Consider the following 18,581-nt stretch of genomic DNA (forward strand, 5'->3'; position numbering starts at 1 on the left):
CAAGCTCCCCAACCCTTAGGCAGTTTGCTTGGTGGCCCCACATCACATCTGGGTTGCAAATCTCCCTCCAGCATAGCCCTTATAGTCAGGCCACCAGGTTGACACAAAGAGACCGCCCAGCTGCTAGCTGGTAAAAGGCTCCCAGGGTCTCACTTAGTCCCTGAGAGCTGCGTAATTCAGTGCAGAAGCCATCTATGCAATTACATGTCCCTGTAGATTATAGTGTAATTACATGGAGGAGACGGAAAAATAATTGCTTGTAACTTACACTGTGGTTGGGAAGGTCTAAATAACCACGTGTGTACTATGTAATGATGTGTGATCACTTTGCCACTACTGTGTCACAGTTACCACATATTGGGATGATCAGTAGTGACTACAGAAGAAAATAAAAGCACTTGTCGGTTATTGGTAAACTTCGAGAACTAATCCTTGACAGTTATACCTTGCCTTTCCAGAGGATTGCCTCAGGATACATTTTATAAGACCCCACCGACCTGCATTTACAACAGGAGTAAAAAGTGAACAGTGTGTTAAGTGGTGCTTGATTTGTACATTTCAGTTTGGTTTGCGCCATCTGGCCCTTATTCCCAGTCCCAGACATTTTATCTCCAGTAAGGCGGAGATAAAACTCTGCATATTACAATTTTTGCTTATGCAAAATTGCATTTTGAGGGATCATTCTTAATTCCTACATCATGTTCTATGCTAAGTTTCTAGTAACCTAGATATTACTTGCTAAGATTAAATCCAGTTTCCTTTTAGTAACAATCACACAGTCTCATTTATTGTTGTATTTAAGGAAAACATCTACCTCCAAACATAAGTTTACAGTTTTAAAGTGCTTTATGTAACTTATGCATCATTCACAAACAACTAAAAATTACTTATTTTATTTAGGGATGAAGTAGGGGGAAAGTGGATCTCGTTGCATTTCTTCCAGAGGTAAGGGTAGTGTTATTTGACCTCTTTGTTTCAACAAATCTTGTCTTAATAATGGATGAAGTATGGGGATAACTCCATTATTAATTAGGAGCCTTGGAATACTATGTTAAAATACATTTTAATATAATATTACATTTATTCTTAAAGAACAAAGACCTTTGCACTAGAGAATACAACATTCTAATTATTTTAGAAATAGCAACAAAAATTCCTATAAAAACTTAAGTTTAATTTCTTTCTGGTGGAAAATGCTACAGAAAATCAATGTGAATGAGAATAATAGCATGAATTTCAAACAAAATATTTTTCAATTCACTTTCAAAGCTAAACAGTTGAAAAGAAATAAAAATTAACTTCTAAAGAAAAATCCTAATTATTTTGAAGGTATTTAGTTAGGAGTTCAATCTTTTTTTATGCCATGTTTCTTGGCAAACTTATGACACCTATGAATTCTTATCAAATTGTTTTAAATGCTTTGTAGGAATACAAAGGAAACCATTCTATGGGTGCAACGAAAAGAGTAGATTTGCAATGTGGTAAAATGCAGCTTTTTATTAATGAATTAACAAGTGATCATTAAAGTTAATCTATAAGCTACTGTGTAGCTTATATAGAAAAACATGAAATTTTAAGATAGCGTAGCCATTATTATGCATTATGAAACTATCTCCTAGGATTATGGTTTGGTGCACACATCTTTACTGAATGTAATGCTTTATTTTGTATGATCTTAATGAGAACAAAGATGCGATTTCTCCCTCTCTCAATCCACAGAAGCCTTTAATTCATCCATCTACCCTCTGGCACGCAGTGCTGGGACAGGATGGGGGTAGGGGGTTTTAGGCCAAAAAAAAAAAACTCCTTCCAGCTCTCCCGGGTGGCACAATGGGTAAGGACTCAGACTACAAGGACTACAAGCTAGTCGCAGCAGCTTCAGGGAGAGTTCCATTCCCCCGCCCCACACTCCTGGAGGTGACCCACAAGGCGCAGCAGACCTCTCCTGACCTACCCGCTGTTCCTCTGAGCGGTGTACTTCATTGATCAGCCTGTTCTGCTCCCACTCTGTCTCTGGTGAATCCTCTCACCGCCCCTGCACTCTGGCTTGTACCCCAGTTCTGGATGAATAAATAAATCTTAAAAAAAAAAAATCCTTGCATCTTTGTGCTAGCTTCTAAAAGAGAAACTAAACACTGAAGTGTTTGAGGTATTATCCTACTCCCTCTCTTCCTGAATTATAAGAAAAACCAGAAAATTTTATTTATTTGATTTACAAATATTGGGGAGAGAAAAGCATTTAATGAAAGATTCACCAACAGATTCTTCTTGTTATTCAAAACCAGGGGTATCTGATATATAAAGCCACCATTTTATAAGCATAAATAGTATACTTATAAAATATTACAAGTAGTGCCTTACTTTCCTCAAACTTTTATTGTCCTTGCATATAAAATAAAGCAATTGGAAAAGCTGATCTTCAACTGAGATGCTAATCGTAAGTCTGTGCTAATCTGAAATTAGGTCTAAAAGGGGGCTCTCCCTTGTGGCATAATGGCTTAAAGCACAGCTCTGTGAAGCTTTCTGCAGTCACTGCAGCACAAGGTCAATCCCCCAGCAGGCAGGTGGCCCACAAGGTGCGGCAGACCTCTCCTGACTGGCGACTGCTCCCTTCAGCAGTGTATTTCAGTAGATCTGTCTGTTCTGCTTCCTGCTCTGTCTCTGGTAACTCCTCTCACCCCACCCACCACACCTCTGGCCTGGTATTAGAAGAAGAAATGGTATACATTAAAAAAAAAAAAAAAAGACTAAAAGGAAACTCTTTACCCATTCTTGTTTTCCCTCTGCTACCAAACTGCTTATAGACTCACCTTAGTGTTTCCTTTATATTCCAATACAACTTGACAGATTATAAAAGTTAGAGATAATCCTGATCTAATTTTCATTACTACACGTACATACTTGCTATAGTAACATTTGAATTTTTCAATCCCCTCCTGAATTACTCAGGTAGTCAAACCATTGTCAGCTAAGGGACGATTCCTATTCCCATATATATATATAGATATCCCCTCGCATGGTTTATTTTTTAAGTACCCATCTCTCCTTGAATATGCCATTGGTATTTATTGAGGAACAAGCTTGCAATTTTAATAAGGCTCACAAAATAATTAAGACATACCATTTCTTCTTCTAATGCCAGGCCAGGAAGACTTTTCAACCTGTAATAAGAATGACTAAAGGCTTTCATGTTTGAATTTATACATGGCCATAAAATACATTTGACTTTTTTTCTAGTCAGCCCTTTCATTTGTCTCAATTTCCCCAGGCAAAAAAACAACCTATATCATGTTCCACTAAAAATGGGTACATTCACTTAGGCTGCAATTTCATTTATTTTTTACCAGATGTATTTAAACATGATGTGCATAGTCACTCATCTGCTCATGAAAAACAAAACAAAAACTGCATCTTGGAATAGCCCCATGGATGTGTCTAATACTTTCATCAAATAAGGGAGGTCTATGTCCCTTTGAGGCAAGCAAGGATAAAAATTATTAATTTCATTTTGTAGATTCAATTTTGTATTCAACATATTTGTAGATTTCCTACAGTTATGGGTTCCTTGCAGAATGCATGAACAGGCACAGAACACCCCTTTTCTCCCCGAAGGTGCCTCTAGTTCAGGACATAACACACAGAGATGAGTGCAATGCAAAGGACTCTGTACAAAATCAAGAGCTGATCTTAAGGAAGAGAAAGAAAGAGGCATGTGAAAGGAGACACAATTTCATTTTAAGGCCTCCGAAATTAAATGGAGGTAACTAAATCTGGGTAAGACTCTGAAAAGGATGAACTACATCAGAAAAGACAAAATGGCGTTCCAAGAAGACAAAGAAGCATAAACAAAGTTGGTAAGGGGAAGTAGTCATATGTAGTTAAAGGATTTAAAACTACTCTACATCTAAAGAAATACATTTAGGTTTATTACTCACTAGAGGGACTGATTTAAGAATATGTAGTTAGATCATGGAGGGATTTAGGACTAGGAGTTTGAAGGTATTTTTCCCCCTCCTTATTAAAAAAAATTACATTGTTATTCATATTTTTAGTCTTCGCTTTCTCCCCTCAGATATAGTCCTCATTATCTCCTACCACCACATCACCGGTGAACAATCACCACGGTCCCCATTGTGCTCTTCCCACCCCTGTTTTGATCCCTTTTCCTCCTCCTCTACTGCTCAAGTAGAAGGAAAGGGAAAAATATCAGGTGATACCATTTACAGCACAAAAATAGGAATCTGAAGTTTAAGTGCTACAATGTAGTCGCTGAAGATCTCAGAACCTGGGAAATGCTGTACCAGAGGGTGTTTGGGAGAGATTTCTGAAGGCAGGAGGCCAATTAAGAATGAACCTAAATTGGCCCTCCCTGGTGGCGCAGCAGATTAAAGCACAGCACTGAGAATCTAAAGCCGCTTCAGCAGGAGTTCGATTCCCGCCTGCCCCGGAGGTGACCACATGGCGTGGCAGACCTCTCCTGACCCTCCCGCTGCTCCCCTCAGCAGTGTACTTTGTCGATCTGCCTGTTCTGCTCCCCACTCTGTCTCTGGTGAAGCCTCTCACCACCCCTAGCCTCTGGCCTGTACCCCAGTTCTGTATGCACAAATAAATAAATCTTAAAAAAAAAAAAAGAATGAACCTAAATTTACTTCTGACCCTAATCCTAAGAATGCTATAAGGGCTTAGACAAGGTGATATTGAGAATAGAAAGGGCTAAATATCAGAAAGATAAATAAAAGACAAGAAAATGATAGTTGTCAAGGCACATGGACAAGTGTCCCTGGTTGGGGTGTCTGTGATTTACCTGGGAATACATCTGGGATCTGTGAAACAGGCTTGCACTAATATACCTGGAGGACCATTTCCCTGTGTATATAATCAAGGTAACAACAGAATAATTTAAGTTACTGATCTTCTTTAGAAGCTGCTTTATTAACTAATGTAAATTACCCACCCATAGGAAACTTTAATCTGGTGTAAGCATTAGACTGGAAGAAAGAATAGCTCCAGAACTCCAGAACTTCTATTATACAATGATTATCTGAGGAAAAATAAAATATAATTCTGAAAAGCTAAAGAGTGATATATACAGATAAAAGTATCTTATGTTAATCATTATTATTACATAAATATCTAATGCTAAGCAAGGAGACAATTATCCTTGTAACAAGATAAATGGACTCAATAATGTCACAGTGGGCATGCTCCATAGAGAACCTAAGTTTTAATTTCAGGCTTCAAAGAAGATGGTGGTAGGAAGTGTAATTTTCTCAATAAGAAAAGAAAGATAGCAAAAACTACAGAATAAAAGCAAGAAAGTACTGGTCTACATATGAAAGGAAACTGAATTTTTTCATAAGGTGGTAGAGACACTAACATCCAATTTAACATAAGAAAAGGATGACTATCACCTCTTGGCACAAAAAAATTCTCCAAATAGCAATTCCAAATGAGTCTAAGGTTTTACACAAGTAGAAACACAGCTACAATTATAACTTACAATTTGGCACTACAGTGAGCAAGAATTTCTTTACAATCATGTATTGCTGTTTGTGAGACTCAAGTTATAGAAAAAGCAGAGAACACTTGACAACAGGTACAGAATAGACTACACATGCTAACTTGACAGGTGAATCTCTGAAAATAGGAGGCAGAAGTGGTAAAAAGAGGTGAGAGGGAAACTATTTTACATAGAGGGACTCAAAGGAATATTTAATGTGGTTTAAAAAGAAAAGAAGTTTAAGTATATAAATGAAGATAAATGTAGTCATGGAATTATACAAGGCTTAAATAGCAGTCAAAATGCAGCTGACAGGGAGGGGAGACAGAGTACATGTAGGAGCTGTACCTCTATATTTTTACATAAAAAGTTGTAAAGAGATTAACTTAATAATACAGGAGATTGTGTTAAAACTATTTCACTCAAAATTATGCAAATAATTACCAGGAGCATGTGAACAGAAATGTTAAAGCAGATTGTATCCGGGGGTTAAAACAAAGATAAAGTTTAAGTATGGGAATGGGAGCAGTTTCTTTTTATGATAAACATGCTCGTTTTATTTGCTATTGCTCTATAATATAATAAAATAAATTATACATCAAACAAGTGACAGTCTAAAAGTTACAGAAAGGAGAGAGATTTTTTTTTTTAAAAAAAAAGGAAACTCATAGAGAGAAAAATAACTTTCAGCTTTCAAAACAGTGGGGATTATTTGGGAAGGGAGCAGAGGAAAGAAATACAGAAAAGCCAGATAATTTTGTGCTAATGGAATGACCTATAATACCAAAGGAAAAAGAAATAAAAATGAGGCCAAGGGGTGAGGTGGTGGAAGGGAATAGTATAATGGAAATAATTTAGTATGAACCTAAGAGAAAGCACTTGGAACTGCTAGATTTGTCATCTAAAATTATTTGGTTTAAGACAGAAAGCTTTTTCTGATGACAGTGTATGACTAAAAAACTTAAAAAGATGCTTAAGGGGGTCTCTGTAGATCGGTATATTATTGCATCTATATCCTCTTAGGCATCTGCTTGGTTCTTTAAGGTCTTCAGAACATCCTGCCTTGGAATAGAGTGAGTTTCTAAATCAGGATTCGCTTCCCTACTTTAAACCGAGAATTACTGAAATCTAAGCAGAATAGAGAATCTCTTCCTAGAAGTATTTGTTGGGTTAAGAAAAATAGTCATTGTAACCTTGATAGTTGTTGCCAAATGTCTTTTCATGGAGAGATTTTATCAATTTATAATCCTATTGCAAAGCAACAGAGTATTTGTTTAGCTACTTGATCAATATGATTGGGGGGAGGGACTATTCATTTCAACATTACTTCTAATTGAGAAAAAAATTGAAAGCATTCTAAATATCCACTAATAAAGGAATGATAAAAATATAATATACTACTTAAAAGAATATGTAAGTGAGAAAATTTTCTTTCTATTGAGACGAGTGATATTTAAAATAGATTGCCAGTGAGAAAGCAAAGTGCAGAAAAATGGGTGTATTATTTGATCTATTCTATGAAGGAGGCCAGGGAAGAAGAATCTTTATTCACTTTTTTTATTTTTAAAGATCTATTTATTTATGCATACAGAACTGGGATGCAAGCCAGAGGTGCAGGGACAGTGAGAGAATTCACCAGAGACAGAGTGGGGAGCAGAATAGGCAGGCTGAAGGAGTGTACTACCCTGGTGAAGGCGGGTCAGGAAGGCAGGTCAGGAGAGGTCTGCTGTGCCAGGTGGATCACCTAGGGGGCGGGGGACCAACGGAAGAGGCACTGAAGCAGTTGCAGCTCTCTTGAGGTACTGAGATTTAACCCCTTGCGCCACCAGGGAGGGCCCTTTTCATTTACTTATAAATTCAATGGTTAGGGGTGTTAAATTCTGGAAAGATGGGTGCAGAAGAGAGGATGAAAGTTTTATTACATAACTTTAATATTTCTTTTTTCTAAATCTCATATATGCATTACCAGTCTAAAAAATGTAAGACAAAAGAAGAAAAATAACAAAAGGGCAATAATCTATTTTATTATTCTACACCTACTTTTCTGTAGCAAGTAATCTATTTAGTGTTCTGTTCTTAAAATGAAGAATTTGTTATTAACTAAATAAAGTTGTCATCCAAAATGACTTGGGCTGACTTTTCAAACCAGACAAGCTTTCAAAACTCAAATACTATGAGTGAATATATATGTTTTATATCATATGTGGTACATAAATAAATCACCAAATTCAAAATTATTAACTTTAATAAATTTATATTTAGTGTGAATCACCATATGAATATTATTTTCTGTTTTTTTTTGAATATTATTTTGTTTTTACCAAAATTCCAAACACCTTCTGATAAATACACACACTGATGCAGCAATACATGGACACTTTCCTAAATCAATAGGAAACATTATCTCAGTCCAGAAGCTAACACCATACTTAACTGGGAATCATAAAGACATTTCCAGAAGTGTTGGGAAAAACACAACAATGTCCACTATCACCACTGTTGTTTCACATTCTACTGGAGGTACTAATGAATTGAACAAGAGGAAACTAGTAGCATAAAAATTTAGAAAGGAGGAGGACAAATTATCCGAATTTTTAGATGATTGACTAAAAAACAGATAATCCTCAAAGATTCAACTAGAAAGGTAATTGAGTAAGATATTATCATTTTATGGAAAGTCATATATATTAATGCTATTATATTCACAAATAACAACCATTTAGGAATCTAATGAAAAGGTCCTCTGAAGAATAGTAACAGAAAAGATGAGAGCTAGCAAAAAACAACTTACAAGGTATGCATAAGATCTCTCATGAAGAGTTGATTTTTGTTTCAATTTTTATAATTCTTTAGACTGTCATTTTTTATTTACCAGTCAAGAATAATCATACTCAGGTAAGAATGAAACATAAAATCAATACACAGATGAAAATTATGAGGTCATAGAGGATACTGATATTAAAATAATGAAAAAAATGTGGGCCTTGATTGAATCACCATATTTCAAAGAGCAAAAATTATTTAAACCCTGTGAGAAATTAAGAAATACTTCTTAAATTTTAATGCAAATTAGAATGAACTTATTTTTCCTTATCTGTAAAGTTTCAGGCTGTTCCAGTGAACTTTGTTATGTCTTGTGAACATCCTAAGAGTTGTAATTGGGACTAAATTGAATTGGTGGACAACAATGTCAGTAACTACTACCATCAAGTAAGCAATAGTACCACGACACTATGTACCTAAAGATTTGATCTTGTTTCCTCATAAGATATTTATAACATCCAATACACTAACAAGAAACCTTCATTCTCATTTTGAAGATAAGGGACAGGAGAGTCAGATAAATTTCTTGGCCAAGTTCATACACAGGATAGAAGGCAGAGCTTGATTCCAATTCAGGTCTCAATCTTAGACAACACACCTTCACGCTTTCCACTTTAGTATGTTCCTTTCTATTCTAGTCAACTTCTAGTAATTTCTTCACAGGTACACTTTGTTTTTAACTCAGAAGTTCAAATGAAAGTAAACAGATTTGATATTCTTCCCAGAATCTTTAGACAATGGCATTAATAAGAAAAAAAGGAGTCAAATGTATAAAAGACTAGACATTCTACAACTCTGATAATTCCCCTGCAATAAATTTTCCTGTATCTTTCCATATTAACAGTAAAGACAGAATATTATATATGGGTCCACAGTCTAGGTATATTTCAAATCACTTTTTTTTTCCCCATTGTGGAAGACAGACCCTCATAATACCAAGCACGACAAGCATCTCTAAAACCAAGAAGCCATTCGGACTCACACCTAAAGTACCTTCCCCAGAAGAACTCTTTGATCAATTAGGAAATGATAAATTTGGACTTTTACATTTTTCTGGTACAAAATTGTCTTAGATAGAACAGAACTCTGTAAAGCATTTACGGACTATGTTTATAGGTAATGTGTTTAATATACAATAATATTTGATTTGTTTTTTATCCTCCTCAGCCCCTGTAACCTCCAGACAGTAATGACTTCCATATGGCTAGCCAAATCTATTTTTAGATTGTTAATTACCCCTCGCTATTTTTAGAGCTCTTCTTTCCTTTGGTTGCTGATTATTATAAGACCTAAAGTGCCTTCTCAAATTTTAACGATGTTGTTTTTCTGCTAGATTAGAAGCTAATTCTGTCACGGGATACTAGTCTTTACCTCCAAATACCATTCTCTCCTACTAGCAAATCAGTCAGAACAATAAGATTCAATTTATTTGTCAAAGAACTCTAAGTTATATGATATTTTAGATAAATAGCAAACAAGATACACATTTTCAGAAGGACTTTGGCCATGTGGCTATCATTAAGATGGAAAACAGTAAAAGTCCCTGTTAAAATGATTTGTAAATTTTGGGTTGAAAATTAACTTTTTGTACATGTAAAACTGCCTATTTGGGATTCTTGTTCTTTGCCCTAGACAGATTTTTCTTGTTTTAGAATACAAGTGTGCAAGTAAGAGTTGCATTTGAAATCAGTAAGATGCTCCAGTTTCAGTCTTGGCCCTTGCCTTTGAAAATTTCTAAGTATAAAATAATAGCATCCCAAACAGGTGAACTTTAACCCGTTCTTCTTTCCAGGTTGGTTTTACTTCTTCCCTTGGAGAGAGGAGAGAAGAAGAGAGGTGGCAAAGGAGAGAGGGACTTGAAATAACATTATAGACTAAAATATTTAGGATTTTTGCAAACAACAATGGTTAAAATATAGGATTTCTCCTCTTATGTGTCTATTACACACAGCAAAACAAACAAACAAACAAACAAACAAACAAACAAACAAACAAACACACCAAAATTTTGTCCTAAGAATCATGCTATCAATATTTTTTTTAGTTGGTCAATAAATTAGTCTACACCCAAATAGAAAAACAGCAAGAATCAGATCTGCCCTAAATCTTCCCCTATCTCTTGCAGCTTTACCACTGTTTTGTGAAGACTGATTCCAACTGCCAATTCCTCTATTTGTTGAGGCCGCAGATTTTGGAAGATATATCAGGAACAGCTATGAAAGCGGCTGTTTTCATAAGCACTGTTGTGTTTTATAAAACACTTGTGTTGACTCTTTTTGTCACTGCAGGTCATGTTTTTATCTAAATACCATAAATATCTAAAATGTGAAGGTAACTCACTAGACTCTTCAGCAAAGATGAAGTACATAAAGATGCATCATAAATCCCAAAAATATCACAAATAGGAGGAATTACTTTTAGTCTCACAGGCTTATAACAATGAAAAAAAAATAGTACATTGCAAAGGGTATTTAGACAGAAGGATTTATTTATGACCAAATGTTGAAACAGGAAAATGTTTGTTTCTACAATTAGCTAATTCATTCTTGGCTTTTTAGAAAATGTGCTGTGCTTGAACAAAACCACCTTGAATCTGAATGTTTTTTTTTTCCTTCTAAGTTTCTGATTTTAATATGATCTTGAATTTATTTTCATAATTAACAATTTAATTGAACAATGTTATCGAGGTAACAATGGTTTACAACATTGTATATAGTTTGGGAATAGAGGTTACACCATGTCCACCAGCAAAGCACACAAAATCCTTCCCTCCCCCTCTTAACTCCCCTCATCCTTTCTCACAGCTTTAATTCTAAAGTTAAATTTCCAAGGTTTGTTTCAGTTAAGTTTTTCTGTTTTTTTGCTGTGTTTCTCTGTATTTGTTTCTCTCCTTCTAATTTATTTCACTTAGCTTAACCACCTCCAATTCCATCCTTGTTGTCAGTAATAGCAATGTTTATCTTTTTAACAACTGAGTAGTATTCTATTATACCTATACATATGCGTACACACACACACTACATCTTCTTTATCTACTCATCTGTTGTTGGGCACTTAGTTTGCTTCCATAAACTGGCTATTGTAATAGTTCTTTTGTAAGCATAGGAATACATGTGTCCCTTTCAAATTTGTTTCTTTACATCTTATGGGCTGTGTCCTATTTATAAAATATAAATCCTCCAGTTCTGTGGGATAATACCCTTTAAGAAATGTACTGATTGGTCACATGATCTTATGTGCCTTGTGTGGCATATTTCAGATGGTGTTGCCTACAATATAAAACTTAACTGTTTCTTCCAAAAATATTTTCCATATAAGTTTTCACATAAAATAGCATATAACACACAATAGGATTACAAGTTAACATACCATCTGGCAAAACAATCTTTTAGGACTGTCCTGTGTTAAAACTTGATAAGGCACTAATCCAAAAAAGGAGGAAATTAAAAAGAGGATTTGGGAATTCCATCTTTGTTGTTTGACATTGATATGGGAAAAACAGTTCTCATTTTGTAAATTTAAGGTTTCCAATGAGAAATGTTTTAGATTAAAATATCTAGTTACAATATCTTATTAAAATGAGAATTTGAATCTTCCCCTTGACAAAATCCTTAGGAGATGATATAGATGTCAAATAGGAAAGTTTAATACTGTTTTCTTATCCTAGATGTCCATTAAAAAATATTAAACATGAAACAATATATTTAAGTCTAACTCTATCTAATGAGAATAAAATTCAGAAATATGACTTAATTCTTAGATTTTATTTTCTCTGGGATAAAATAGGCCCATTTTTATCTTGACTGCACATAGCATAATTTCTTGTGCTAATCATCTTCACTGTCACTACTTTTTGGTCAGTTTCTGTTTAAAATCTCCAGTTAGGGGAATATTTACTCATCCATCTATTATTTAGCAATTGTATAGTAAAGTTCTGCAACCCAACATTTAACACTAGTGTTTCCTTCAGCCTAGCAGGAGTCATTGGGGGATTTCAGATATTTTCAGGAAAAGGACTGGGAAAGTTTCCAGAGTAATATACTACTCCTCAAAGCAATGGGGGGATACTGTGAAATCATAATAATAATTATACCAGTAACCACTTCTTGAACAGCTCCTTGATATTTTACCAAGATTTCTACTGTATACAATACTGATATTATAAGATGTATCAGTATTTCCTTTTTGATAGTAATAAAATGAATTCATAAGATTTGGTAAAAACCAGTAAAGGACAGTGACAGGTTTTTAGCCTTTGGGACAATCTCTAAATCTGTGCCTATTTCATCACAAAACACCATTTCTGTAACATAAATGTTTACAGTTTTATTGGTCAAATGCTCTATTTAGGCACTAATTGCTTTAGTTATCTTATCTAATCTTCCAACAACTCTATGAGTTAAGCACTGTTATCTTATATCTTATCATGTTTATATTTACTTTAAGTGATGAACCAGGAGCTCGGAGGAAAGGACCAAAGTCACACAAGAAGAGAGGGGATCACAATTTGACACAATCATTGAACCGAACACAAACATCTCAAATACTCCATTATACTACCTTTCCAACAATGGACAGGTTGCAACAGAGATGCTAAAGCTAGCAGCATGATAACAACAGCAATAAGAAGTCAGCAGTGTGATTTGGATGTGACAAATTATCTTCTAAGAAACCAACTGTCCTTTCTCTTATAGAAACACAGTAGACTCTACTATTTGTCATGCGGAATCCATCTATCTTGGATACAAGGTTCACTAACAGGATCTCATCCCATTCCTAATCACACTCACTTCTTTTCTCGGCACTGCCCCCTTTCGGAATTTTCTAAAACACATTCTCTGCAGTATCAGTGTGACTCAAGATGACTGAACATTGTCTAAAGACTTTATGATCACAGGAATTTAAAAAATGCTCATAAACTTGGTGTCTGGAGTTGTTTCATTTTATGCAGATAGAACCATATCTGAGGCATCTTTAATATGCCAGTGCATGCTATGGACTTCTGAATCATGTAAATAGCATGCAGATTTCTCAAATTTATTTCCATTTGTGATGAAAACTTATCAGTTGTTCACAAGATATTCACTTTTTCTTTATAGTTTTATTTTTTAAGGAAATACCATTTTTTACACCTTTTTTGATTTTTTGATAGTATAGGACTTCTACCCTGAGCTGTGTTCACCATAGCTCTTCCACCATGAAGGCACCTATAGTCCTCCACCCTAATTCTTAGTGCTCTCCTCACCTCTATTCTCATCTCTCCTTCTCAATCTCCCCTTCTTCCCTTTCTGGATACTCAGATATATAGTCAGCTTTCAGGTGTTGGTTTTAAAGTTTGTTTTGACCTAACCCTTGGTTGGGTTTCTCTCTTTTCTACATATTATCTTTCTCCTTCTGGCTTACTACACACAGAATCCCTTCCAGTTCCATCCATGCTGCCACAATGGCATGATTTTATCTTTTTTTGATGACTGAGTAGTGTTCTGTTGCATAAATTCCATTGTTTATATAATTGTATCACATCTCCTTGATCTACTGATCATCCACTTCCAGTAAGTTTCCAAACTGTGGCTATTGTAAACAGTGTTGCAATAAGCACAGGAGTGCAGGTTTCCTTTCAAATTAATATTTTTGTATTCTTTGGGTAGATCTCTAAGAGTGGAATTGCTGGATCATAAGGAAAATATGTCTTTAGTCTTTTGAGGATGCTTCAGACTGCTTTCCACGGGGCCTGGAGCAGTGCCCACCAACAGTGTGAGAGGGTTCCTTTCCCACACTCTTGACAGCCCTTGTTTCTGGGTTTTTAAATATGGAACATTCTCGCAAGAGTGAGATGATATAGCTTATTGTGATTTTGATTTGCATTTTCTTCAGGACCACAGTAAGACAGCTGTTTTCTGTACCCTCACTGAAGCTGCTCATGCGGTTGAACCCTCAGTTCTTTCTCTATTCTGTCTATCCGTGAAATACCTTTCTTCTTTTTCTCTGTCAACCCAGTCATTTCGCCTCTATTCAATCTCATTAGAAAGATATTCTGGAGAAAACTTGTCTTGATGTGCTTTGTCTTTTGCTCTCTTAGTGGGTATACATGGCACCAAGATTTTTTTCTGTAAAAGGTGATCTATAGTGTCCTGTGACTAATGCAGGTATAAACAGTCTTACCTGAGGGAATACTATATAAATTTAAGAAACATTTGCCATTTTTTAACTCAACTGTCCATAGGTTTACAGTGAAATATCCAAAGAGAACAGACACTAGGCTGCAGATTCCTTTTCTCAGGATAGCATTTTGTCCTCCAATGCTGTACCCACAGATCCCAGAAGAAACCCTGCCATAAATAAAATGGTGGGTATATAGAACTATACTTAAATGACCTTATAAAAAGCAGCAAGGCATATTAGAAGGAAGCTCTCTTAGGGTTTGTTTTGTTTTATTTTGTTTGTTTTGTTTTAGGCTGGTTTCCTCTAGTAAGCAAAGTCTTAGACAAGAGCTTGTCTGTAAACAGTTTATTTGGGGGGAAATGATACTAAGAATAGGAACAGAAGACTGAAAAAATTCAATACACAGTATACTGTTCACCACTCTGACCAACTAAGGTTCAACTCTCCTTTTTCTTCAGAATTACCTTCAGGGATGCACTTTCCCTTGGCTGCCACAGGGTAAAATGTGATGTAGCCATCTAGAACTTTCTAGAAATACATGATTTGAGTAGTAACTGAGGTTCTTACCCAAGAACAGAAAGCTATCAATATGTGTTGCAGCTGAGCTGGATGTCAACAGACTAATCCTGTAAAAGGCTAGATCTTCAAAAACAATCATAGGAAAAGATAGAGAATATGAAAAAAAGCCCATGAACTTTCTGGTTATGAGTGGGGTCAGGTTTTATACAATACATTGCTTCCCCTTTGCAAGCCCTTTTTCAATAATGGGCTGGGCAAAGGGAAGGGCCTAAGTAGTGGTATGGGAGCAGCCACCAATGGAAAGAAAGCCTAGGGGCAAAAAAGTATTTTTGGATGACATTTGGCAAACAATTTGGACGATGCAAATTCCCTCTATCACTAATTCTGTTTTGCATAATAGCCAATGTATTTTTGCAAAAAATGCATGATCTTTGGAGGACACATTACTGTTTAGTCAGGAGAACTCTTAAAATGGAGCACTCATGGATATTTGAACAAAATTAGAGCAAGCAGATAGCATTTTCAAAATGCAGAAACCTAAGATTAGTACCATTACCCAGGCAAAGAGAGAAATTACCCGGAACTTGATGACATAAAACTGACCTAGTGACTCCCATTAGCAAAGAAGAAAATAAGAGACTCCTGTTTTGGCTTTTGTTAGATTTCACAAAACACATGAGCTTTGGCCAGAATACCCATTTTTGTCACTTGAATGGAATAAAATGATAAATTGTCCCCCAGACCATGTCTCCAAGAAAGAAGGATGAAGGAAAAATGATCATGTTCTACCTCAGAAGGAAGAGGAGATGAGAGAGAGTAATGTGAAAAACTCAAGGAGAGAAGCAGATGAGCACTAAAAAGAACCCAAAAGCGAGAGAGAAAGAAACAAAAAAGTGCTACTTAATCTTAATCACAAGTGACTTATTTAAATAGACAAAATGACAGGCTGACCTCCATCTATTTTAACTGCCACATCCTATCAGCAGGGTGTGATTAGCCCCCAAGACCACCTTGGGGAGGGGAGAAGTTCTCAAGCCTTCCCTGAGAATCCTTGACATTCCTTACTCCATCCAGAAATTCAGAATTCAACTAAGGAAACATTTTTAGCCATTAAACCAATTGGAGTTGCACCCATGTCCTGGAGGTTGACAGGACAGTGTATTCATGTGCTATATAACCAAGTCTGGATTCAAAAAGCACTACTTGCAGTTTTTGTCTTCCTTTTTTTTAAGTTTAAGATGATATTAGTATCTTTGAAATCTATTATCTGAGAAACAGAAAACTCATCTAGAATTTCCTGGTCTTAATTTTAAAAAATCCACTGCCTATTTCAACAAGATATAAAGCAATTAACCCCAGGAAAAGTTAACTAAAATTATGTCTCATCAGTTAAAGACAGGTAGATATAGTATAAATATCAGATATAATATTATTCAACTATAAAACAAAAAACACCTAAAGGAATTAGTTTTTATCAAAAAAAAATTCAAAAGCATATATTTTAGCCCTTTAGAGACAGGCAAGTAATTAAACTTTTAAGGATGTTTGCTTGCTTAATGAAATAATTTTCCAAGTAAAATAAACTGTTTCTTCTCTAGAAGAATAAACTTTATTGTAAAACCACTTCATTTTTCCAAAAATTAGTTTTGGCGTACAAGTATAAATATGTATACAGAATTAAAAGTAAATAACCTTGCTAATCATTGAATATGCAAAAATATTTTCCTATGCATTGAATCTCAGGAATTTCCAGTCCAAAATTCAAACCATGTATTAGTACATATTTTTTAAGATATATAACTTGTGTATCAACCTAAGAGGTATTTTTGAGTTGAACTCCCAAGAAGTTTGTTCTGCAAATCAGAAAGTTAATCTTCTGAGTCATCCCAGCATAAATGCTAAAGCTTTTTCTCTGAGTGTGATTCTAGGATTCCCAGGCATTAACTGTATATTGAAGTCTCTTAAATCAGTGACTTTGGCTAACATTTATATTTCCAGCTGTTCTCCAGAGCAAGAAAAAACTCTTAGACAATGATATACGCCATTCTATTACTTTAGTCTTGCCTAAAATATATTACCCATGCACCCTCATGATTTTCTCCTTATACATACAATTTAGCATTCCAGACTTTAGTCTCTACTGGCTTAACAAAGAAAACACTTCATATTAAAGCAATGAAAAGATGTTTATATTCAAATGATGAAAAGGAAATTCTCTGATATTTTGACGTTTCATGTCCCTGGTTGGTAAAGAAAACATCCCAAGATAAAATGACAGTTCAATTATCCTAAGTAAAAGAGAGGGAACACACTCACACACTCACACACAAGGGAAACCACAATATATCCTATGTGGACCTGAGGGTGTTTTCTTTGTTCTTTTTAGTTCAAGATGAAACAGCTGTTCATTGTTTAAAATAGCATCTCACATTTAGATCTTTTTTTTTCCGCGTCAAAAGGAAACCATCTTATCCTTCCAGTTTGCTAACATTAGAGAGGAGTAAACACTCATTTCCTACATATATTATTTATAATGCAGACTTGTGAACTTTCGCATTCAGTGTCAGACTGACCTCTCTCAGACTAGATTTTGAACCTTCCTTCCCCTGACCCCATCAATAGCCCAGAGTAACCTAAAGGTCCTCTTTTACTTTAATTCATTTTTAAACACATGTTTCCTCATTATAATCCAGCACTCTGACTAATCCAAGGATGGCTCCTGTAAAAGGTGCCGATGGCAGTTATTTTATGATATTTTATCAGAGGACTGCTACTAGTGTCAAGAGAAACTGAATGGTGGTTTAGTCTGCCAGCCAGGGTCCTTTGCTCAGAACGTTAGATTCTGCATTTATTTGTTGAGTTTACTTAAAATAATGGTATCTGGCCCTCCCTTTTGGCACAGCGGGTTAAAGCACAGCATTGAAAAGCTAAAGCCACTTCCTCATGAGTTCGATTCCCGCCTGCCCTGGAGGTGAACAGACCTCTCCTGACCCGCCCGCTGCTCCCCTCAGCAGTGTACTTCGTCGATCTGCCTGTTCTGCTCCCCACTCTGTCTCTGGTGAAGCCTCTCGCTGCCCCTGAGCCTCTGGCCTGTACCCCAGTTGTATATGCACAAATAAATAAATCTTTAAAAAAAAAATGGTATCTTTGTTCTTAAAATGCAACAACAAAAAGCCACTTTTATAAAAAAAAATATTCTCCAGGTACTTTTTAAATATATATCTTTCTATTTTTTACATCATTCTTTATTTTGTGCATTTTTTCATCTCAGTTGTTCCCCATGGGCTTCCCACCACCAATTTACCTGAGTGCCATCACCACAGTCCAGTGCACTCTTCCCTCCCAGTTCTGATCTCATTCCCCTCTCTACCCCATAAAATGTCTCTGGTTTATAGTTGTTCATTGCTTTCATTTTACTCTATTATGATTGTTTCTGTTTTTTGGTCCCCCACCCCCCCGATCCCTTACAAGTCAGTAGCTTTTCTATACACAAACAACTAATCAGAAGGAGTGGAAATCTCCAGGTATTTAATCGAAGTAGCCGGCAGCATATGTGCAGACCCTTAAACTGAAAGAC

This window comes from Condylura cristata, unplaced genomic scaffold, assembly GCF_000260355.1.
Source record: "Condylura cristata isolate star-nosed mole 26May11 unplaced genomic scaffold, ConCri1.0 scaffold00022, whole genome shotgun sequence".
Classification (NCBI taxonomy): Eukaryota; Metazoa; Chordata; class Mammalia; order Eulipotyphla; family Talpidae; genus Condylura; species Condylura cristata.